Source organism: Pinus tabuliformis, chromosome 2_2 (assembly GCF_031772625.1).
Source record: "Pinus tabuliformis cultivar Carrire ecotype Pingquan chromosome 2_2, CPIR1, whole genome shotgun sequence".
NCBI classification, from domain to species: Eukaryota; Viridiplantae; Streptophyta; class Pinopsida; order Pinales; family Pinaceae; genus Pinus; species Pinus tabuliformis.
This window is the reverse complement of record NC_142300.1, coordinates 1118892640-1118905462: the sequence shown is the minus strand read 5'-3', so window position 1 is coordinate 1118905462 and position 12823 is coordinate 1118892640. Positions and strand designations below refer to the sequence as shown.

The 12823-nt window shown below is 36.2% G+C and overlaps 1 pseudogene; it reads right to left on the bottom strand.

The window, feature by feature from the left end:
* Window positions 1-5839: 5839 nt before the first annotated feature.
* Window positions 5840-6863, bottom strand: LOC149197319 (calmodulin-like protein 3 pseudogene; annotated as a pseudogene).
* Between the last annotated feature and the right edge of the window lie 5960 nt (window positions 6864-12823).

Sequence of the window (12823 nt, the reverse complement as noted above, 5' to 3'; positions counted from 1 at the left end):
ATTGATTATGGGGCTTCTTATCACATGGCTAAAAACAAAGCCATGTTTTCTTCTTTAAATGATTGAAACACCAAAAATATAGATGTTGGTGATGATAGATCTCTTAGTGTTGTAGGGACTAGAACTATTCATATAGGCAATGGTCAATTAATGATGTATTATGTGTTCCAACCTTATCCTGCAACCTTTTATCTGTATATCAGATAACTCATTTAGGTGAAGGTAAAATCATTGAATTTTCACCTCACGATGTTGTAATTAAGGACCTAAGAGATCCTAGACAGATTTTAGCTACTGGTATCGCTGATGATTCATCCCTCAGTATTTGTTGCTCATAACGATGAAGTGAGCAAAATTTGGCATGAGCGATTTGGTCACTTAAACTATCGCTCCCTTCAGAATCTATGTAAATAAAATATGGTGACAGGTCTTCCAATGGTATCTTGCAGAGATGGTGTTTTTTCTGGATGTATACTCAGAAAACATCATCGGGATAGTTTTGAAAAACGTGCCTCTTGGCACACCTCAACCCCTTTACAGCTTGTGCATAGTGATTTATGTGGTCCACTTCCAGTTGTTTCATTCTCTGACTACAAGTATTTCTTAACTTTCATTGATGATTTCTCCAGACGCACTTGGATATACTTCTTAAAACTCAAGAGTGAAGTATTTAACATGTTCTTGGCCTTTAAGGCCTTTATTGAAAAACAATTTGGACATCAAATTCTTAAGCTAAGATTTGATAATGGTGGAGAATATGTTAACAACAAATTCATCAACTTTGCACTGAGAATGGAATTCAAATGCAACATACTGTTCCATATACTCCATAACAAAACGGTGTAGCTGAAAGGAAGAATCACACCTTAAAGGAAATGGCTAATTGTATGCTTCAATCTAAAGGACTTAGTCTTAATTTTTGGGCATAAGCAATTAACTGTGCAAATTACATAATAAATCGCACTCCTACTAAAATTTTAAAGAATATCACTCCAGAAGAAGATGGAGTTCAATTAAACTAGATGTGAGTCACTTTCGTGTTTTTGGAAGTGAAGCATGGACCCATATTCTAGATGAGAAACATAAAGCTTTAGAACCTAAGAGTGAAAAATGTATTTTTGTTGAATATTTTGAAGATGTCAAAGGATACAAACTTATTCCACTTAAATCCAAAAATGTTATCATTAGAAGAGATGTAAGTTTGCTGAAAATATATCGGCCTACGAGCCTAGTTCGGCAGATGTGCCACCTCTCTTTATCCCTTCTACTTCTGAAAATATTTCTTCTTCAAATGATGACAGTGAAGATGACAATCCTCCCCCACCTTCGCAGGATCCTCCTTTAGCTCCTCAGCTTCGAAAATGGGTCTGTGCTACTCGGGATACAACAGGTGCTCTTGTTGGTGATCCTACAGATCAGTGTCGCACACGTTCTCAGTTCGATAGAGCCTTTTCTTTACTGGTTCAAGCTTCAGCGAATTATGAACCTGACACCTTTGTAGAAGCTTCAGGCCATCCAAATTGGGACGCAACTATGAATGAAGAATATCGTCATTATTGGCAAATGATACATGGGATCTTGTTCCTCTTCCAAACGGACGAAAACTTGTTAGATGCAAATGGGTTTACAGAACCAAGTATGGCCCAGATGGAAAAGTTGATAAACATAAAGCTCGTCTTGTTGCTAAGGGTTTTCACAAGTTGAAGGCATTGACTATATTGAAACCTTCTTCCCTGTTGCCAAAATGAACTCTATCCGCCTTGTTCTTTCCCTTGCTGCCTCTTTCAAATGGGAAGTCCATCAAATGGATGTTAAATTTGCCTTCTTGCATGGAGACTTTCAACAAGAAAATAGACTCCAGCCTTGTATGTCGGCTTCAGAAATCCCTTTATGGTCTCAAGCAAGCCCCTTGAGCTTGGTATGCCAAAATGGATAGCTTTCTTTTAGAAACTGGCTTTTCTAGGTGTCATTTTGACAATACTGTCTACACCAAGAAAGTGGGCAAGTCTCTTATCATTCTTGTTCTTTATGTTGATGATCTTATCTTTACTGGTAGTGATCCCAAACTTATAAACCATGTGAAGTCCAACCTTAAAAAGAAGTTTGAAATGACAAACTTAGGACACTTGCATTATTTTCTTGGTCTTCAAGTCTTGTAATCCAAGGAAGGTATTTCCCTTTCCCAGTTCAAGTATGCCTGTGATCTTCTACACCATTTTCACATGGAAGATTGTAAGCCAACCCCTTCTCCCTTTCAGTCTAGAGCCAAACTTTCAGTCACTTGTACTTCCCATGAAGTTGATGCTACCTTATACCGTCAAGTTGTAGGAAAACTTTTGTATCTGACCCATACTCATCCTGACCTTTCCTTTGCTGTTGGCCTTATTTATCGGTTTATGCAAAACCCACATGAAAGCCATTGGAAAGAAACTAAAAGAATACTTCGTTATGTTCGAGGTACAGTTCAATTTGGGATTCATTATAGTGCGGAAGAATCTCCTCTATTGGTTGGTTTCACTGATTCTGATTGGGTTGGTGACCCTGATGATTGGAAGGCTACTGTAGGTTATGGGTTCACTCTTGGTTCAGGACCTATTACATGGGTTTGCAAGAAAAAATGTGCCATTTCTCTTTCTTCAGCATAAGCATAATATCGTGGTGCCGTAGAAGCTAGTAAGGAGGCCCTGTGGCTTCTTCAGATCCTGTTAGAGTTTGACTTTCAGCAGCAGCATCCGACTACACTTTGGTGTGATAATCAAAGTTTCATTCAACTATGCAAAGATCTAGGCCAACATCAACGCAACAAACACATTGAACTGCAAATGCACTTCATCAGAAAGCTCATTCATGACCATGTTCTTGAAGTGCAATATTGTTCAACAGGTGATCAAGTTGCAGACATCTTTACAAAGGCTCTCAGAGAGGCGAAGTTTACTAAACTTCGATTTATGGTTGGAGTTCAGGAAGTTGTCACTAAGGGGGGATAGGCTCTAGTACCTCCTTCCTTCTCCTATTGTGTCATATTTGTACATCCTTCAATCCTATCCCAAGTTGTTCTTAAGGGGGGATGTTAGGATATTCTGACACATAGGAAATAGTTAAGTATAACTTGGTCTAGTGTAGAGTTAGGTAAAGTGTGTTTCTTTACTATGCACATTTGTAACTTACAATCTGATGGTCACGATATGTTCTAGACATGAAGTGATCTGACGGTTCATTCTCTCCTCGGTATTACTGACACTTGATCCGTGGCTTAACACCCGATTGGTCCATGATCTCTATTTAAAGAGCATGGAGGGATATTTGTAGGGTAACCATTCATGAGAGAAGCTTATGTAAATTTTCATTCTTTTATTAATAAATTGCCTGAAGTGGCCGCGTTGGCTCAAGTCGTGGATTGTTTCCCTCTTTGAGGGTTTTAATCACGTCAACAACACTGGTGTATTGATCTGTGATTTGTTTGTGAGTGGTGTCCTTTGGTATTTTGTCTGAGGAACTTACCCTATAAATTCCTACAATTATTAAGTTATTTAAACATATAAGTAAAATAAATTTAAACTAATATTTATTCACTTATTTAAATAACGTTTTATAGGTGTAACTTAGTTGGTACCTAATTGGTAATAATGTGTAGTGTAAATTAATTTCAATAATATTTTGTAGATATAACATAATTAGTAATAAAATATATTGTAAATTAATGGGTAATAAAGTGTATTATAAATTAATTTCAATAATATTATATATATATATATATATATATAAAATAATTTAAATTAGTAATCATTATATTTTAAAATTTTATTTAAATTTATTTAATAAGTATATAAAAATTTATATGGGTAATAAAATCTCTTTTATATATAATAAATGTTATACATATCACATTAAAAAATTAAATTATATAAATTATAAAATATGTTTAAAAAATTAAAGTATATATATATATATATATATATAAATGTAACTACATATATTAGGAAGATTTTAATAAAATTAAAAATAAAAATATTTCTATTTATAAAAATATTTCTATTTATATAAGTATAAATAACATTACTAAGAAGCAACATAAATCTATCTTAACTCTAGATTTACCAAAGGCTTAGAGGAATTAAACTTCTTGAGCTACAAACATTTCAAGTTTTGCACTCAAAAGAGGTTTGCATTTTAAGAGATTTTATTAATTTGAAAGCTTATTTTACTTGCATAATATCCCCCATTTGCTTCATATTTGACCCATGGAATAGGTTTTAGGTCAATTCTAATGGTCTTTGGGTCATGTTAAATTAATTGGTGTGTACCCTTGCCCTCCCATTGACCTTGTCATAGGCCAATCTAACCCCTCAAGATAATACTTTAAGTCTTTCATTATATCAATTTTACAAAATAAATTTTAGATCATATATAAATTTGATTACTCTAAAGATATGATACTTAACACAATTAGTTTCATAACTTATCTACTTTGTTCTAAACATTTCGCCCTAAATCATTTCTATATAACACTCTATCGTTATCATTTCTTGTATCAGTTTGAATGACAATAAATGGATGTCAGTTTGAATGTATAAGGTATTGAAATTTAACATTTTGTATATTAAAAGAAAATTTTGTAGGGCAATAAATGGATATCGGTTGGTAAGACCTATGTGATTCCATTTTTATTCACTAACATTTGACTTCATTTCATAGAAAGTAAGGGTTAAACGCATTTTATTTTATTGATTTTATTTTACTTTTTAAAAGAAATCTATAAATATTTAGATTCAAGATATATGTCATAAATTTATTTGGTAATGTTGGAGTGTTTCAGTCATTTTTTTTTATAGTGGAAATAGATTCATCACCATCAATAACTCTATGGTAACCAAAATTCTGAACAATAACTTATATTTAAAAAAAAACCTGCTAAATTTTATCATAATCTTACCAAAATTTCTAATATTGCCAAAACTAATTTATAAAATCTTTAAAGTATGCTCAAAATAAAAACTATAAATCCTTTGATCATTAATTTCAATCAAAAGTTTGGTATTCTCACTTTTATAAAAAACAATACATCATCACGAACAACCATGTCAATAATGAAGCCCTTTATTTTCCAAGGTTAAGACGTAGACCGTTTTCTCATTTTACATTAAATTCTAATAATTTATTTATTAAAATATAAAATTCCAATAATTTATTTTTTAATAAATAATAAAAATAATGTGAAAAGTAAAATAAATAAGAAAAATAATGTGAATTATATTAATGATACCATAAGTGTTAATTGTAATTATAATAAAAAGTGAAATATTTCAATTATTAAAATAATTTTTTTTTTTAAAATAAATTTTATTTCATATAATAATTTAAGTATCAATAAAATGTTATTATCTGAAATAATAACATTTTATTGATACGTAAAAGGCACCAATTGCCTCTGTTCTGGTTTATATATCCGCTTTGCTTGATCCTGCTTGATCCTGCTGGTTATCCGGGTTTTTCTATTCTTCTCTCATCGTTTCTTCTGTGGTTTATGTGGAACTTTTTCTACATATAGATCTTCTCTCCTTTTTGGATGGTTTTTCAAGGACTTATCATGATATATCTGTTTTGACATTTGGAATTCCTTTTGTATCAGCTCAGATCTTTTCAGCATTAGTCCTATCTGTTATTATCTACAGGATGAGACGGCCAGAATGATATGGCCTTATATGTATCAGCCCATTATATTCTCTTAATATAATATCATGATGCTTTTCTCTCTGAAAAAAAAAATGATATTATCAAAATTATTTCAAGGTGGCTCCCGTTTCAGCATTTTTGGAAATAATTTACTTCTGAAAACTAATTCCATCCTCAAACCTTCCTTATCGTATAAGATAAATTTATTTACAGAACAATCCACTTCAACAATCCAAAAAATGAAATTATATACACATTTACAAAACAATGCACTGCAACTATACAATCTGCAGCGCCTAGCAAAACCAAGGAATTCAATTCATTCACATCTCTGCTGCAACTTTCAATGAAATTTGACGGCTAAATCTTCCCAAACCCTGCACTCATCATCTCCTTAAACTCCGTATAATTGACCATCCCATCGCCATCTTTATCAACTTTCTGTATCATTTTCTTGCAATCCCCAACCGTTCGGCCTTCCTTCAGACCCAGCGACCTGAGCACGGACTGGAGTTCTCCTACCGTTATCAAACCATCTCCATTCTCATCAAAAACGCCGAACGCCTCAGCCAGATCTGCGTCTCCATCCATATGATCCGCCATAGCTTCTTCTTTTTCACATCCTTTACCACTCATCGATTCATACAGCGCAACGAACTCATCGAAATCCACATACCCGTCGCCATTGACGTCCACGGTTCGAATCGTGTGGAGCAATTCCTCTTCGCCAATGCAGAGCCTCAGCTTTTCAAAAGACTCTTTCATCTCCTGTTGGCTGATTAGCCCGTCGCCGTTCTTATCAAAGGTCGAGAAAACCCTCCTCAGCTCCTCTCCATCGACCGCATCGTCAGAAACCCTCTCGATTTTATTATCCGCCATTAAAGCTTTTTCAGAAGCTTTGCTGTCGAAACAGGGCTTAAATTTCATCGGGAAAACATATCGAAACAGCGAAGTGAAAAGCCCGTAGAGAAAAACGGTCCTGAGTATCAAGCTTAACATGCTTTGATCCGCCGGAAAGCCGAGAAACCCTCTGATTTCCGCCATTAAATCTGTATTCTTGAACCCCATGGAAAAAGAGTCAATATATACGATCGCAGCAGGCTATAATTCGTACTGCAAATAACAAACAAACTGCAGTGTGCACGACGCAGCTTAACAATCCAGTGGAATTCTGCCCTGATTTAAAGCAATGCCCGCCCATCAGCGTCAAGTTCACGCGCAGCACAGAAAATTAAAAGAATTAATTGGAATGAGTGGAGCGGGATTCGGTAATGAGTGCGACTGTGCGAGGACGTGTGGTACCGAACCAGAGCGCGTTGAGGATTCTGGATCCACGCGAAGACGGCAGATAAAATGTCAAATGCGTGGTAAGAGGTGGGCCCCTCCAAACCGCGTAATCCATAACGGTTTACGTGTGGGACAGGGCTTTCCTTTTCTCTAAGTCATGACGCGTATCTTTGTAAACCGGACACGAGACGTGGTCTTTTCGCAAAATTAGTAAAATATGAAAGTTTTTATTTATTTGGTAAGTGAGAAGAGTAAGAAGCACGGTAGCGTAATTAGTTTAGAGCAGGAGTCTTGATCCCGTTATAATGTTTCGGAAATGGTTTGTTGAATATATATATATATTTAATTCTTAGGCTGAGAATTGGGTAAAATTTATTATGATTTTTTTATTGACGAGGATTGGGAAATGTAAACTTTTATTTCTAAACGTAGATTTGATTTGTTATTTATAAATGTGATTTTATTTATTTATTTTTATTCAATTTAGAGATTAATCAATGTTCATGAATTCCAATAGATTAATTAAAAATATTTCTTTCTAATTAATTAATTAATTATTTCTTTAATTAATCTTAAAGATTCCAATGGATTAATTAAAAATATTTTGTCAATTTTAATACATGTTTGAATTTCAACCTCAATTAATTAATTTTAATGATTCCAATGGATTAATTAAGAATACTTTGTCAATTTCAATACATGTTTCAACTTCAACCTCAACTAAATAGAAGCCATTCTTTTTCTCTTTGTAATTCCATTATATTCCCCCCTTCCCCCGCAATAATGAAGATTTACACATGGATAAGTTTTAATTTCCCTCAATAATGAAGATTTACACATGCATAAATTTCAATTTTTTTTTGCTTTGATGAGCTCAACTTGGAAATAATCAATTTTCAAAAATTCCAATAGATTAATTAATCTTTTTCCCAATAAATTAATTAATTTTTAAAAATTCCAAAAAAATAATTAATCATTAATTCCCATCTTTCAAAATTTTCAGCATTAACCTCAACTTGAAGAATAATCAATATTAAAGAATTCCAATAGATTAATTAAATTATTTTCCTTAATTAATCTTGAATTCCAATGGATTAACTTCAACTAAATACAATCATTTCTTTTTATTTTTTCTTCACTTGCAAAATAAAGATTCATCACCATTGTATTTGATAATATATTTGCAAAATAAAGATTCATCACCATTGTATTTGATAATATATTTGATGATAAAGAAAAAAACAATAATAATTTATTTGCCCATTTCAATACATTTATAAACTTCAATTAAATGTAGAAAATCTGTGCTAGGTTAACCCAATAATGCAATATAAATCAAAGCAGAATACTATAACCTACTTCTACTATCAATTTGCGGAAGCTTAAAGATCGAGCTGAACAATATAACTAGAAGAAGAAGAATCAATGGCACAATACACATGAAAATACTTTGGGGAAAGTCTCAGCTAAAAACCCCACACTATTGTATTATCATACATGGTGGAAATACCTAGGAATTATACAAACACTTAGCTCTCACAACTAGCCAGCTCTCAGTACAATCCTCACAGATGCTCACAGGTAATCTTGGCTTCTCTCCAACCTTCCTCTATGCCCTCCAAGCTCCTATTTCCTTGCGCTGTTACTTTTGGATGATTCTCCTTTACCAAGTGGAAAACCTCCTTCGAAACTGCGCAATCCTCAAGGATAAATCTTTGACTGCATGCATGAGTTTTCTCCATGAGAAAACACATGCAACTGATAGTACACTGTCCTTGAACATTTATCTCAATTGGGTCTTTCTCAAAAAAGACATGTGTGAGTTTCTGATAAGGGAATCGTCAGTTAACTGGAGTAGCACTAGTTGAGTGCATTAATGCATCAACTGACTGTTAACTCACTATTAGTTTCTCAAACAATTTGGAACTAATTTAACTGGACTTAACTCAGTAAACTAAGTTAACTAATTACAACTCAATTATAACTCAATCTTATCTCCTTAATTTAAGGGATAACACTTGCATGACTTCAGAAAGACTTCTAACTTGAATTTCTCCAACTAATTAATTTAAAATAAATAAATTAATTATTTCCAAGTAGCTGTTAAGACTAAATTCGATTTTAATTCACAATTTAATTCAAGGACAAATTAAATTGGAATATTCTTGTTTCCATATTTCAACACTCCCTCTCAAAAAGAAAGGGATTATTTGCCACCCCGATCCTATCTTTATGGAACTCGAATTTACGCTTTGACAATGCCTTTGTCAAAATGGCAACATCTTGCTCCTCTGTCGAAATATACTGCAACAACATGATCCTCCTCACTACACAGTCTCTGAGATGATGATATCAGATGTCGATGTGCTTGGACCTATCATGAAATACTGTATTCTCAGAGATTTTGATACAACTCTGATTATCACAATAGATCACAGTTGGATCCATCCTCTGATCAAACAAACCAACTAGGATTTTCCACGTTCAGATGGCCTCACATGCTGCCTGACTTGCAGCCATGTATTCTACCTTTGCCGAGCTGAGTGCAACTGACCTCTGTTTCCTACTGTACCAAGAAACTGTAGCTGACCCAAGGTTGAAAATGCCTCCTGATGTGCTCTTCCGATCTGATGGACTCCCTGCCCAATCTGCATCAGTGAAGCCCTATAGCTTCACTCCCTCTGTCCGTCTGTACCATAATCCATACTGAGATGTGCCTCTGAGGTATCTCAATACATGCTTTACCGCCTTCCAAAACATCTTGGTAGGCTGAACCATCGCTTGACTCAGTTGGTTCACCGCATAGCACAAATCTGGTCGTGTGTTCATTAAGTACATGAGTGAACCCATAAACTGCTTGTACATAGTAGCCTTGACCACTTCTCTTGAAGTAACAACTTCCTTCCTCCAATTACCTGCTAGAGGAGTCTGCATGGGCTTGCACTTCTCCATGTGGAATCTCCTGAGTATCTCGTTGGCATACTTGCCCTGAGACACAAACAACTCCCCATCCTTCTGCCACACTTCCATGCCAAGGAAGTAATGCATGAGACCCATGTCTTTCATCTTGAATTCTCTTGCAAGGTCCTCCTTGCAAGACACGATCAACTGATCATCACCAGTCAATATGAGATCATCAACATAAAGTATGATGATCAACAACTTACCTTTCACCATGATGTGGTACAGGTTTGCATCCGCTTCACTCTTTGTGAAGCCCAACCCGGTGAAGTAGTTGTCTATCCTGGTGTACCAAGCACAAGGTGCTTGCTTCAGCCCGTACAACACTCTCTTGAGTCAGCACACATGCGACTCACGATCAAAGGTCTCAAAACCTTCCAGCTACTCTATGTACACCTCTTCCTCAATCTGACCATTGAGGAATGCAGTCTTCACATCCATCTGATGGATCTTCCAACCCATTTGTGCTGATAGTGCCAACATAGATATGATAGATGAGTACCTTGTGACAGGAGCAAAAGTCTCATCATAGTCAATCCCCTCGACCTGTGAAAAGTCACGGGCAACAAATCTTGCCTTATGCTTCTCCACACTATGATCAATAGCTTGCTTTACCTTGTAAAGCCAACGGGAACTCACAATTGACTTGTTCTTCGGTCTCGGAACCACGTCCCAAAAACTGTTACGAACTATGGAGTCATACTTCTCCACTATAGCATCAACCCAAATCGGCTGCTGCACTGCTTCCTCAAAGGAAGATGACTCGGTCTCAACACATTCCCCAATAAGGGCCATGTATCTAGTGTACCTCTTAGGTGACCTCCTTTGTCTGCGTTGAGAAGATGGTGCTCCCACATTCTCTCTCGCATCCTCCAACAATCTATCAGCTTCTCTTGTGTACTTTCGTCTATCTTTGGAAAAATCTGCTTGAGTGGATGTCTTCACTCCTGGAACCTCTGCATGCGGCTGCTCCACATCAGTCTGAGGCTCCTCCTCCTTAGGAACCAACAGTTCCTCCACAACTTGTAGTTGGAGCTCCCTCTCAAGGGAAACTTGCATGGCCTTCTGCTCATCAAACTTGAGATCTCTGCAAACCATTGTCCCTCGACTGGTAGGCAAGTACATCCGATAGTTGTGAGGTGTATCAGTGTACCCCACAAATATCCACAACTCTGCTGTCGGCTCAAGATTATTCCATGCATCCTTTGTCACATGGCAATATATTGATGAGCCAAATATCTTGAAGTGACCCACATCTGGTCTCTTATTGGAGAAAGCTTCCTTTGGTGTCTTCATCCCAAGTATGCGATGCGGGCTTCTATTCTGCAAATAGTCCATTGTGTTGCATGCCTCAGCCCACAAGTGAAGTGGTAGGCCTTGGTCATGCAACATTGCCCGTGCTGCCCCTACAATATTTCTGTTCTTCCTCTCGGCCACCCCATTTTGTTGTGGGTTATGAGGTGTCGTCAACTCTCATTTAATTCCTTCCATTGCACAGAAGTCCTTAAACTCTTGAGAGATATATTCTCCACCGTTGTCGCTTCTTCTGCATGAAATAAATCCAATATTTACCAGAATAGTCATCAATGAAAATCACATAATACCTTTGCTTCAATGTGGATTCCGTCGAGAATGGTCCACACAAATCAATATGAACTCGCTCTAAGATAGCCTCTGCTCGACTGTCTCGAGCATTGAAGGAAGACTTGGTGTACTTTACCAAGGTACAACCTTTTCATGTGTCAACTTGCTCAAGTTTACCTTTGGGAAGACCTGTAGATATTTGCTACATTATCTTCAAAGCCCCATTATGCAAATGGCCCAACCGCTTGTGCCACAACTCGCCAATGTCTTGGCTTTGCACCAATTCTACTTTCGTACTCAATGTTGCACAATCATCTACCTCTAGTTTATAGATATTCTTCACCCGAATCCCTATCCTCTTGGTCTGACTCGTGGCTATGTGTCTTAGGAACACCTTTCCTTTACTGAAGACAACATCGTAGCCTTTGTTCTCCAACATTGCGACTGATACCAAGTTATTCTTCAGTCCAGGCACATACATCACATCTTTCAAGGTGAAAGGAGCTCCATGCTCCCTCTGAAAAGTAACCATGCCAACTCCTGAAACACTATACCTTCCGTCGTCACCCATCTCTATGTCAATCTTGAGGTCTTTCTCCTCCAAGGCACTGAATAATTTTCTATCATTGGTCTTGTGGAATGAGGCTCCACTGTCAAGATACCAGACACAACTCATCATCGATGATACCAAGCATGCAATGAGGGTAAAGTCCATTTCGAACTGAGAGGCTAATGCCTCACCTTCCGATCCTTATGAGGAGCCCTTATTGGACTTCTTCGATGGGCAATTAGTCACATAATGTCCCATATTGTGACAATTAAAGCATCTTACTTTAGACATGTCACCCTTCTTCTGTTATGAAACCAGCTCAAGAAAAGATAGAAAAGATAGATCAACGCCTTAGAATTCAGCCTCTTTGAGGGGGAAACCTCCTTTACATTACATAAATGAAAAATTCTTGGATCATTCAAATGAAAAAACCTCCTTTCTATATATAGGAGTCTAACGAGTCACAATATAATCCAGCCGACCTAACAATAATAATATAAAGCCACAAAAATAACAATAGAGGGATTCTATGGGGCATAGTAATAACAATATGGGGGCAATAGGGGCACAACAATATTAATAAGGGGTATAACTACAATAGTAATGGGGTAATCACTAGTATTATAGGGACCCAACATGCCCCTCTCCTTAAAAAAAAGTGTTGTCCTCAACGCTTGAGTAGTTTTGGATACTTCTGCATAAAATTCTCATCCTCCCATGTGGAATCTTCAGCGGATAAGTTCTTCCACTTGATAAGATACTCTGAAA